Source organism: Rhinopithecus roxellana, chromosome 3, assembly GCF_007565055.1.
Source record: "Rhinopithecus roxellana isolate Shanxi Qingling chromosome 3, ASM756505v1, whole genome shotgun sequence".
Classification (NCBI taxonomy): domain Eukaryota; kingdom Metazoa; phylum Chordata; class Mammalia; order Primates; family Cercopithecidae; genus Rhinopithecus; species Rhinopithecus roxellana.
This window is the reverse complement of record NC_044551.1, coordinates 43,719,041-43,732,390: the sequence shown is the minus strand read 5'-3', so window position 1 is coordinate 43,732,390 and position 13,350 is coordinate 43,719,041. Positions and strand designations below refer to the sequence as shown.

Sequence of the window (13,350 nt, the reverse complement as noted above, 5' to 3'; positions counted from 1 at the left end):
TAAGGGCCCATCTTTTGGACCTTTGATTGGCAAACGATTCTTAAATATGACACCAAAAGCAGTAGCCACTCACACACACAAAAATCAATAAACTGGAGTTAATCAAAATGAAAAACAGGACATCATCAAGAAAGTGAAAAGTCAGCCCAGAGAATGGGAAAAAAGCTATAAATCACATGTTTGAAAAGGAAATCATGATATGTGTATGCATAAATATATATGTATATAATCATAAAACTCAAAAATAAAAACAACGCAATTAAAAAATAGACAAAGGATCTGAGTAGACGTCTCTTCAAAGGATATATACAGATGGTCAGTAGGTGTAGCCATGCTCCAAGGAACTAAAGAAAACAGTGAATAATAGAAAGTGTTGAGCTTACAGGAAGAGCAAATATGAAAAGAAACAGCTTGCTGATACTCTCTTTGCTTATAAGGTAACAAAACTGGCTGATACCAGTTAGAACCAATGTGGACAACTGTGGTATGTGCCAAACGAACTTGCTGACATCATAGCCTAAATTTCCATGGTCTGTGTCGTATCATGCCCCCGCCTCCCTGCCCAAATTTGCAAATGCAACCCATGAAGGGGCATGAAGAGACAACTGTGCCTATCGGGGGAACTTTACAGGGCGAAAGGGGTAGGGAGACATTTTTGAACTGACCTTTTATCTCACCGTTGGTGGACACACAACAAAGCATTTTTGTTTTGTTCTGTTTTGCTTTGCTTTTTTTTTTTTTTTTTTTTTTTTTTCTGTTTATGTTCTCAAAACCTAGTGCCATGGTATTTGCTTCTATGTGCATCAGGCAGCCAGACTTTTTCTCAACAACATAAGTACTCAAAAAGATTCTCCAAGTCATTATGCATCAGGGAAGTGCAAAACAAACTCACAGTTTGATACCAATTCACACTCACTCAGATTACTAGAATCAAAAAGTAAGATAACAACAAGTGTTGGCAATAATGTGGAAAAATGAAACCCTTCTATTCTGCTAAAAGGAATTTGAAAATGATAGAGCTGCTTTAGAAAACACTTTAACAGTTCTTAATATTATTAAATATAGAGTTCCATTATGATCCATCAATTTTACTTCTAGATGTATACCTGAGAAAAAACACATCTCTACATACACAGAATCTTGCATGCAAATTTTATAATAGCATTATCCATAATAGCAAAAATGTAGAAATTGCTCACTTTGGAAACACACACAGACACAAAATTGCAATGATACACAGAAGATTAGTATGGCCCCTGTGCAAGGATGACAGGCAATTCATGAAGCATTCTATATTTTTTTTGTATGTTTAGAAATAACTAAGAGTATAATTAGATTGTTTGTAACACAAAGAATAAATGATTGAACAAATGGATACCCAATTTTTCATGACATACTGCATGCCTGTATCAAAATATCTCCTATACTCCATAAATATGTATACCTACTATAAACCACAACAGTTTTTAATGTGGAGATAAAAACACCTACCATATACCCACAATTTTGTTTTAATGTGGAAGGAAACTAAATGACTGTCAATGGAGAAATAGACAAACAAAATGTGATGTATACATTTAATGAAATATAATTCAATGATAAAAAATGAATGAAGTGCTGATACATGCTATAACATGGATGAACCTTGAAATCATTACACTAGGTGAAATAAGCTAGTAACAAAAGTTTTTCATACTGTATTATTCCATTCATATAAAAGTTCAGAATTGGGAAATCTATATACACAAAAAGTAAATTAATGCTTAGATCTAGGCAGAAGTGTTTTGAAGGGGATGATAGCTAAATGTTACAGGGTTTTGGGTTTGTTTTTGAATGATAGAAATGTTTTAAAATTGATTACTGGAATAATTTCACATATGCATTAATAAACTATCAACCATTAATATATACTTTATATACAGAAATTGTACAATACAGAAATTATATCTCAACAAAGCTGTTTATAAAGAATGGAATAGGATTGTTATAGGATGTAAGAATCTGTATGTGTATGACTGTCTCTCTATCTCTATACAACTCTCTTTCTATTACATACTTACATTTTTATTTATCTGTATTTCTATAAATGTCTATATTTACATCTCTAGATATTTACCAATCTATCTACATATGTGTCTATTCACCAATTTTTATATCTCTTTTAATTTTTAACTATAAGCATTGTGCTGGGAAAGTTTTCCTCTCTCTTTTTTTGGAATGGAATATTTTATTCTCAAGCTATCTATTAATATTTATTTGTTCTTTTATGCTCTAAGCTATGTTGCAATGCCTAGCACTAAATAGATTATGCTCAGTTTAATTAAAAGTTATTAATGAGTAAATGCATAAATCTTTATTTTGAGCAATTATTTTCTACATTTAACCATTTAAATATCCTCATTAATTGAAAAAATGATGCTTATATCTATATCTCTCTATAAATATATAAATGTAGCTAGATCTAGATATATTCAAAGCATTGCAAAAATTACTTATGTAAAACTTACCTCAATGAAAATTGTTAAATACACATGAAATTAAGTTGTTTTCTTACTTTAAAAAATTACCTTGATGAAATAATAACTGGAATGGCAATTTGTTTACATTTTGCTTAATTATATACTAAACAATATCATTACTTTGATGTTAGTATTGGTATTGCTGATTTTTAATGTCAATAAGTTTATACATTCAGGACTTCCTATTAGTTCCAAAGTGGAATCATTAGTACTAATTAAAGGACAACCTCCTGTTAATGAGCAAAAACATTTTCTTATACTCAAGCATAGACCTAGCAATGAAAGATAGTAGATAAGATGAAAGATATGTGCAAAACTTCAAAAAAATTTTTCCTCCTTTAATTGAATGCTTTCATCCTGATCTTCAAAGAATTCTTCCTATCTCATTAAAGAGTATTAGCGAAGGTGTATCAAGAAATGGTGTAACTGGGAAAACATTTGAGTGAAACTTTGACATTTAAAAACATTCTAATTCGGAATAGGATTTTAGGAAATCTGGAATGTAGTCATGTTTTGGCTCTAATTACCTTTTAGAAAATAAGTTTTTATTGTGATTTTTCCTCTGACTTATTCTTCAATTCCACTTTGTAATTGTAGGCTGCAGTACACTAGCACAAATGTGCTTAACAAAGCTTGTATCTGTCATATCAACTAGAGAGTGGAGATTACTTCGCTGGCAGAATTGTGGACTACGGGAAAATAATCAAAGAAAAGGTTTTCCTAAGCATGAGCTGACAAAGGTGCTCACTGATGTTTTATTCAGACAAAAGAACTTTCTAGCATACTTTCAGAGCTCACGTTTCAGAGTTGGTTACACCTTCTAGCAGAGGAAAAGACACTCGTGAATGTAACATTACCTGCCCAATGATTAAATCAAACAATCTTTTCTTTCTTTTAATGACAAACTGAAGAATTTTTGTTTAAGACATAGTACAGAAAAATATTTTTAACCTGCCTTTTAAAAATTTTATTTTATCATTGGTAGAAAAAGCAAGTCAAATCAAAAGAAAAAATTTTCTAAATATTGGAAACTTATTTATCAAATAGGAAAAGTTATCTTGTCTAAGTAACTATGAATAAGAAATAGTGTGGAATTTCCACGTTGGTGAAGTATAATGGTAACCGAAGACTACGGAAGTCTGTGAGTATGTAAGAGAAACACCACATATCTTAGTTGGGAAACCTTTGATAAACATTTATTTTCTGCAGTTTTATGCGTTCAGATCTAAGTTACAAAACCTCCAAATTTTCTGCAGACAAGTTGGAGGTTGTACTTATTTTTATTATATTTAAGAGAATAAATGGCAATACTTTCCTCATATTAGGTTTTAAAATGTGATGCATTAAGAGACTTTTACAGTCTCCTGTGCTAATCCTCATGTACTCTTTATTTTTAAAGATCTCCTTTCTGAAAATGCCTTACATTCAGATTTGTCAACTTCATATTTTAAACCGATTATTTTATTTAAATATTATAATGGCATTATAATTTCATTGTAAATGCTGCTTAAATATCTAAATTTAATTATTTTGGATTTATGGATGATCTCTAATTCTAAATATTGAAACTTTGAAGCAAATATATGTAGGTTAAACTGAATAATAAAGTAAAAAATCATGAAATTCTGAAGAGATTATATGTTGCATATTATATTTGTTCTGTTGAATAACTGGTAGTGTTAATGATTACATTATATATACTATATTCCGACTGAAAACACAGGTCTATTTTACTGATACAATTATAGTGAAGTACTGTGGCAAACACTATGACAGATTGTAACTTAACATCATTTGTTCAAAATTATCATAATTATATTAGTTTGAATAGTAATTTAAACATTAATTCTGAACCTAAATTGCATTAATATTATTGAAGCAAATATCAGATTAATTTAAAATCAATTTTAATATTTTGCATATTATCTATATTAATACCTTATTTTAGTTTTTATTTTTAGTTCTATAAATGAATTTAATGTTCTTCAATATCAGTTCTATTTGAAAAGTTATAAACGTGTCAATTTGAAATGAACCCTTGCATCTCCCTTGCTTCCTGCTCCCTGTATATCTTTTTCCAGTCAATCATCCAGTCTAATTTTAGTTACTTACAGGTTTCTAACTGTTCCATTTATTTCCAGGAACTATACTGTTGGTACCACATGTCTACATTTTTTATACTAGACACAATTATACCTTGATATTAAATTGTCCCTCATAAAGTACAAAATATATATTAAGCATATTTGTAAGCTGAAGAAAGCAAGTATTTTTATCCCTATTTTACAGATAAGGTAAAAGTTTCAGTGATGTTAAATGACTTCAACTACTCACATGCTGAGAAAGTGGATGATGATTCCAGATCCTGAGTCTAAGGCTCTTTTTCTAAAGTGAAAGACACCAAGTAAAATAGAAAATATTCAGAGTGATTATTTGAATAATTGGTTTTTATAGCTGGCATTCTTTACATTTACTTTCCCAATAGAAGGCGATGAATTCACATCTTTGAACACAAATGAAGGGGAAAACCAAACAAAACAGAATCAATATTAAAAAAATATACTTTTAAATGTCAGACTTTCATCCTTTAAAATCATTAAGCATATAGGAAGAAATCAATGTTGTACTCATTCAAAATCAATAAATGGCTTTTCCTCTTCACTTTATTTGTGTTGTTTGTTTTTAAGATTTGTTTTATTTTTAATGTATTTCTAACATAGCCATAAACAGTTTTAAAAATTACCAGCACATAAAAAAAGTTTTCTATGTCAATATCCTCCTTTAGCTGCCCCTCCAGTATTATAGTGGTGTGGAGCAAGATAAAATTTTAGCATGGCCGGGCGCAGTGGCTCATGCCTGTAATTCCAGCACGTTGGGAGGCCAAGGCGGGTGGATCACAAGGTCAGGAGACCGAGACCATCCTGGCTAACACGGTGAAACCCCGTCTCTACTAAAAAAAATACGAAAAATTAGCTTGACGTGGTGGCGGGCGCTTGTAGTCCCAGTTACTCAGGAGGCTGAGGCAGGAGAATGGCGTGAACCCGGGAGGCGGAGCTTACAGTGAGCCGAGATCGCGCCACTGCACTTCAGCCTGGGCGACAGAGCGAGACTCCATCTCAAAAACAAAAACAAAAACAAAAAATTTCAACATGACCCAAAAAGAGGTGTTGTCTTTTTATTATACTGTAAATAATTGCTTAATATTATCCAATATCCAGTAAACATTCTAATTTCGAATTGTCACTACACAAATATTAACAACAGCATATTTGAATCAACATAGAAACACACCCAGTCATTTTCGTTGGTTGATGAATGTCTGGATTTTCTTTAGTCTACATTTTCCCATTTTTATTTCTTTCTCTCTCTGTATCTTTTTCTTTCCTTACAATTTTTTTTTAGCCTCCTTGTAATCTGCTTTATTTGAGAGAGTTAAATATTCTGAGTTTAGATTTTGCTGCGTGAATTCCTGTGGCATGGCTGCAAATTAAAAGTCATATCAAACTGTTTGAAAAAATTAAGTTGTGTGTGTCTGTGTGTGTGTGTGTGTGTGTGTGTGTGTGTGTGAGGGGAGCAGGGAAACTACATCATATGTTGCTTCCATCACTATCTGAACTATCAGGTCTTTCTTCGTGTATTTTCACTCATTTTGAAATGTTAGGTTATATTTTTCATTCCTTTTCTGCACATGTCTGTGTTGACTTTTATACAAATATTGTGCTTCTTGTTCTCATTGTATATAGTTCAGCTACAATTTCATTTTTTGGTACTCATAATACTTAAAGTTAATTTTTCTAAACTTATAGGGAAATGAGAGATTAGCATAGCTTTTCTAGCATGCTAGCTCTAAAAATTCCTCTTTATTTCATTTCATTTGATTTATTGTTCGAAATGTGTCAATATGCACTTCACAGGAAACTGACCTGTGATAGGCGGCAGTTCTTAACCGTAACAGCTTAGGTTGTAACCTCCAGCAGGGTTTAATAAGAATTTCATTTCTTCTGTTGAATCCGCTTTCTTCCTGAGATCTGCCTTCTCTGCACTAGCATTCTTCCCCCATTTCCATTCTGATTTTGTCTTTTGCACATTACTTTTCACAAAGCAAGTACAAAAAGCAAAATTTTATAATGATGGTGGAGAAGATGGTGCAAAGGAAAGGGGAGATTGAACAATCCTAGAACTACTGTCTCCACAGAAGTGAATAGAATGTATCAGATAAATATTATAAAAATTAATGTGTTCTTCTATTTAAAGATGTTTCAAAATATAAATTGAAGAATTAAATATACAAGAAAAACTAAAAGGCAATTAAAATAATTGACAAAATGACACTCTTTACACCCTGAAATGAAATATATTTGTACTAAAAAAAAAATAAATTTGGCCATAAAAGCACATTAAAAAATGGAAAACAGATTTAAAGACATTACATAGAATGTGGCACACAGAGAATTAAAAATGGAAAAATATTTTTTAAAATGAAATAAAGGCTAGAGAGAGGAGCAGAATGCACACTTCTAATTAGACTTCAAAAAGGAATAGAGAAAATAATGATAACTGCTTAATACAGTAATCACTGAACTTTATTCAGAATTAACAAATTGGAAGCATCTGTGAATAGAGTAAATACGGTTAATTCCAAATAGAGAGAGAAAGCAAGAGGCAGAGACACAGAGAGAGACAGAGAAAGAGACAGACAGACGACAATGGAAGGAAGACAAAAAGAAAAGCCCATATCAAGACAATTGGCAGTCGTATTCATTTGCTAGGGCTGCCTTAAAAATGTATCTCAAACTACATGGCTTAAATGGGCTAATACACTCTTGCACTCCAAACTTGATGTCAATATCCACTTCACAAGAACCCAATCTGTGATATGTGGCACTTCTTAATCATAATAACTTAGATTACAACCTCCAGTAGGTGTTCAATAATTTTCTTTCTGCTTAAATAGCTGGAGGCTACAATCTAAGCTGTTATGATTAAGAACTGCCACATATCACAGGTTGGGTATTTGTGAAGTGGACATTGTTATAAAGTTTAGAGTGCAAGAGTGTACTACACCCATGAAAGGAATAGGGTATAGGTTGGGTAAAGAAAGAAGTCGGACTGAAGGTGAGCTTGACAAATCCTCAGACTACCCAGCAGGTAGCTCTAGAGCATGTCAGAGTTATGCTGTATCAGGAGAAATAGACATTTATATTTCTGCTTCATTCAGTCACCGGTTGTGAGCTACTCTGGGAAGAGAATGACTATAGACAAGATGACGCTTTGTAAGTGAGCCAGAACCTGAAGAAGCTGGCAGACGGCTGGAGGCTGCCTGCTGATCATTCTGTCCACATTTACATGGATGGTCAAGTCTTTCACTGAAGGAGATGTGGGAAGTACATCTCCTTATCTAGCACACTCCCATGGCAGAACTGCAATTTGGAGTAAGTATTCAGTGCACCACTGCTATTTTGAACAATTTAACTGCGTACAGTTTTTAAATGTCTGTTTGGCAGATGGGTTGAGAAACAGCACAGAACGATATTAAAAAAACTGGAAAAATATTGCAATAGCTATTTCAGATAAAATGTTTTAAAAGATTCTTATGAATCAAGTAGTAAAGATCAACAACCTAGTGAAGAAAAAAGAAAAGAGGAAAGTAAGTATATGATAGTTTGCAAAATAGGAATTATAATAAGCTTAAACCCTGTTGGAAATCTGACCAAACACACTAATAAAACAAACACTACTAAACTTAAATGAGATGGAAATTTTTAGTAATCAGTTTTGTGAAGTACAAAATACTTGTAAAATTCACAATATTGACAAAGATATAGAAATACTGATTTTATATGTCATTGAATTATAGGATATATTATACAAAACATCCTTACTGGACATTTTGCAATGTCTTCCAAATGAAAAATGTACTTCATGTTTTTCATAGAATTTCCTCAGCCTCCCGAGTAACTGGGATTATAGGCGCCTGACACCACACTCGGCTAATTTTTGTATTTTTCGTAGAGACAGGGTTTCACCATGTTGTTCAGGCTGGTCTGGAACTCCTGACCTCAGGTGATCCGCCCACCTCGGCCTCCCGAAGTGCTGGGATTACAAGTGTCAGCCGCCGCGTCTGGCCCATCTTTTTCATATTTTTACACTGGCTCTTTTTGTATTATACCTAACAACAAACTATTGGAAGGTTCCAGTTAATAGCCAGCAAGAAACTGAGGCTTTCAGCCCTACAGTCACAAGGAACTGAATCTTTTCCATGACCATCTGAGTAATCATGTGTTGATAAATTCAAAGTTTATCCTTCCTTAGGCCTTCACATGATGGCAGAACCTGGAAAGATACCTTATTTGCAACTTTGTGAGTGACTCTGAAGCAGAGAACCTAGCTAGGTTGTGTCCAGATTTCTCATGCACAGAAATTATCAAATAATAACTACAATTTGTTTTTAGCCACTAAATTTAGGGAAAATTTATTATGCAGCAATAGAGAATTAATATAGGCCACATGTTAAAAGTTAACATTTAGACAAAGACAAATATAATTGTGATAAAATATACCCCTGGGGTAGTAATACATGTACTGTTTTAACAAAATATATTTTTATTATAGTGCTATTGACAAAGTCACTGGAAATCTAAAAATTTGACATTATTTGCCAGAAACAAAGTTTATTATCATTTTAAAGAGTTTTAACTGCTCTTAAACTGCTCTTAAAACATTTTAACTGCTCTTATTATAGTTGTTCTGCACATTTGAAATAATACATTTTAACAATGTAAGTTGGGTTAGTGACTCTTAAAGGGTGATCTATGGATCAGTGGCATCTGATGTTGTAACATGTTAAAAACAAAAATTTCTGGCTTCTTTCCAGACCTAAAGAATCTGAAATTCTGGAAGTAGGGATGAGTGATGTATGTTTTAATAATGTTCCAGGTAATTATGATGCAAAACGCATTCTACGTTTTACAGTTTTCTGCTGCTCTTGCCATGGTCCATTTATGCTTGCAGTTCATAAGTGCATTGAGTTAGTGAATGGATGGGTTGGCAGGTCTAAGACGGCCTCATCTACATGTCTGAAGCCTCGGCAGGAATGACTAGAGGGCTGAAATTAACTCTCTCCATCCACGATTGCTCAACATTAAATAGTCTGACCTGAGTGTCCTTAGATGATATCTGGCTTACAACAGAATAAAATAATGGAAATACCTAAGGCTTTTGCAGCTGAGTCACACAGACACAGGCTCACTTTTGCTGCACTTTTGTTACGTTGTATTGGGAAAAAAGTCATAGGACCACTCAAATTCAAGGGGAAGGAAAATAGGTAGTATCTACTTCTGGATGAGAGGAGTGGTATGTGCATATAAACGAGAGAGGTTTTATTGCCAGGTTATCTTCAAAGACAATCTCTCACACTATCAGTCACAGCAATGACGCACATCACTTCCCTCATAATATATTAGCTAGAATCCCGTATGCCCCTATCTAATTTCAAGTAACAGGAAATTGGGGTACCCTGAAGAATGACCAGACTGGTGAATAACAATTATGTTTACTATATAAAGGGACTCACTTTCCTATGAAATGAGTATTGATGATGATAGTGATATAACCATAAAGTCTTTTTTTTTTTCCTCTTTTCTTTCTTAATTGTAACTAATCAAGACGAGGACATATTTATTATCTAACTCCTAGACTTGACGATTTCCATGTTGGTAATGATGCTCATGCTTGAATGCTTGAAGTTTTATAAAGAGAAGCATTGGTGCTTGTAATTGAAGATTCATAAAGAAAAGCTTAGTGTACTGCTTTAAAATATTTTTTTCTAAATTTATGGAGCATATTAAAATGATTGATTTTATTTTTTCTATGCTTTTGCATGTACTCTTCGATTTGTAGTATCTCTTGAATGAAGCTTTTTCCAAAAACTTGGCTCTGAAAATGAAACTGAAGCCATATAATTGACTTGAAAAAATGTTTGAGTTTCCATCTTTTTTTAGTTTTAATTTTGTGCTCACCAACACATCATATCTGATGGATTGAAAAGACAAGAGTATAATTAGGGAAGATGTTATATAAGAAACACATGTATGCTCTCAGCACCAATTGGGTTATTTTTTTGTCCAGGTTCTAGCAGATATACAATTTTCTCAGAAAATAGTTATTAGAAGGCATTCCTGTGTTATTATAGTTAAATAAAGTTTTATTTAATAAGATGTTTTAATATATAATATCTATTGTTTCATCTAAAGTCTTGTGTAAATATATAACAAGGCAATTTCCAAACCATCAGATGTGTGTTTTATCTTTGACCTATGACTAATGAATGCCCCCCTACAATCTTTCAGCTCACGGAGAGTCATATTGAAACGTTCCATGGCATTTTAATTATTTTCTGAAACCTAAATCAGAAATATGAACAAACCATCACAAAATTATGATTCTGAATCACTGATACTTTTACCAAGTTTTCCAATCATCAGTGACAACTGCATGTCACTACTCATTGCTCATTTTTCAATCTATAGTTAGTTAACTACAATCAACTTTTTGATAGCTATGTGCAACCCAGAAATCACTTAGCCAGCCAAGGATTGCTGAAGAAGATTGACATTAGCCCGTTGCATTATTAAACTGAAAGGAAACATCATGGTAGATTATGCATGTTCAGCTGATGGTTAAGATATGAAAGTAATACTTTTGATAATATTACTATTTTTTGTGTTAAAAATATGATTTCTCTGTAACTATTCTGAAAGAAACGTACAGCTAGAATCCTTAGCTTGAATAATTTTCAAATGTATCTGAACATCAGGTACTGCAAGTGATTCAATCTAATCTTTTTTTTTTTTTTTTTTTTTTTTTTTTTTTGCGTTGCAGTCTCGCTCTGTCGCCAGGCTGGAGTGCAGTGGCAATATATCAGCAAGATATCAGATATCGGCTGGAGTGCAGTGGCAAGATATCAGATAACCTTCTGGGTTCAAGGGATTCTGCTACCTCAGCCTCCCGAGTAGGTGGGACTACAGGCACGCACTACCAGGCCTGGCTAATTTTTGTTGTTTTAGTAGAAACTGGGTTTCACCATGTTGGCCAGGCTGTTCTCGATCTCCTGACCTCATGATTCACCCACCCCGGCCTCCCAAAGTGCTGGGATTACAGGTGTGAACCACCGCACCTGGCAAGTCTATAGTAATCATTTTAATGTCATCTTTACCCTCTAAATGTTGTACTCATAGAGATCTCTCATAACATCTTTAGAAAAGGCTTATTTTTTAAAGTTTGACTGGTAAGAATAGAAGTTTTTGCTTTCTTGTTTTTATTTTATAATTTCTTCTATCTTCCTATATGTGTCTGTTATACGCATATATATGTATGTGCACAGATGTAGACACATATATGTCTCTACATAGACACATATATGTACATGAAATACTCATACTATAGACATATATGTGTGAAAGAATATATATGCATGTATGTATATATGAACAAGTACATCTGAAAGATATAGGCATATATTTTATTTGTGAAATATGTATGCATTCATGCATTGATGTGTTATATATATCCAAAAAATACATTGAAGAGGCACACATACACCCACATATAGACATGTTGTGGAGAACATAACTTCTTTTCCCATTGTATTTCTCCACATGATACAAACTGATCACAGATGTTACTGGATATGGTTTGGCTGTGTCCCCACCCAAATCTTATCTTGAATTGTTGCTCCCATAATTCCCACATGTTGTGGGAGGGATCCAGTGGGAGATAATTGAAACACGGGAATGGTTTCCCCCATACTGTTCGCATGGTAGTGAATAAGTCTCATAAGAGCTAGTGGTTTTATAAGGGAAAGCCCCTTTTGTTTGGCTCTCATTCTGTCTTGCCTGCCACCATGTAAGATGTGCCTTTTGCTTTCTGTCATAATTGTGAGGTCTCCCTCACATGAAAATTGTGAGTCCATTAAACATGTTTTTCTTTATAAAATACTCAGTCTCAGGTGTGTCTTTTTCAGCAGCATGAAAACTGACTAATACATTACTTGAAACAAATGAAGTCATCCAACTATTTAAATGTTTAATTGGATGCAACTGATATACTTGATTTGGACTCGCTTCATCTTATATATTGAATTTATTGTATTTTTGGCCATTAATTCACCAAAAATTGGGACCAATCATTAAATAAAAATGCAATAACATAAAAGATCATGGGACATTCTAATCAGATTCATCAATAGAATAAAGAGAACAAAGAAAACCCAAAATGGATATTTTATTTTGCTTGTCTGAAGATAAAATTCAAATGTATAAATTAAAATGGTTTAAAATATTTCTGAACAAGCTACTTAGATGCACTCCTCAGAATTAGCTAGTAGTTATTTTTAGCTAAAATACATAATTATAAAAGTATGTTATACCATTCATGTGGAAATAGGGGTTTCTGGGAGTATTCTTATTACTAGGAGCTTGTGTCACTCCATTTTCTGTGATAGTAAAATACCTTCTCTAAAAATCCTTGGTTATTACTCATTTTGCTTTCACTCTACATTACATGAAAATTTCTTTTTTTTCTTATTTGTATTTTTCTCAAGACTAAAAAATAGTTTATATGTTTTTAGAAGCAGGCGGGGGGTGAAAATATTAAGATAACCCTAGGTAGTAAAACACATCAAGTTTACCCATCTGGTCTCTATGTCTGCATGTCTATTTATCAAAATTATCTATAATTTAAAAGTATTCTAAAAGAAATTATAAGAAAAATGAAGAATTTGTACTCTTATTTATGTATCTTTAACTACTTTCCTGTTTAAGAATGAATGGTT

The 13,350-nt window shown here is 32.9% G+C and overlaps 1 non-coding gene across 1 annotated transcript; it reads left to right on the top strand.

Annotated features, from left to right (window-relative positions):
* Positions 1-1,198: 1,198 nt before the first annotated feature.
* On the top strand, positions 1,199-1,300 carry LOC115896635. The gene has a single exon (XR_004056550.1). It is a non-coding gene; the product is annotated as a U6 spliceosomal RNA (small nuclear RNA).
* Positions 1,301-13,350: the final 12,050 nt, after the last annotated feature.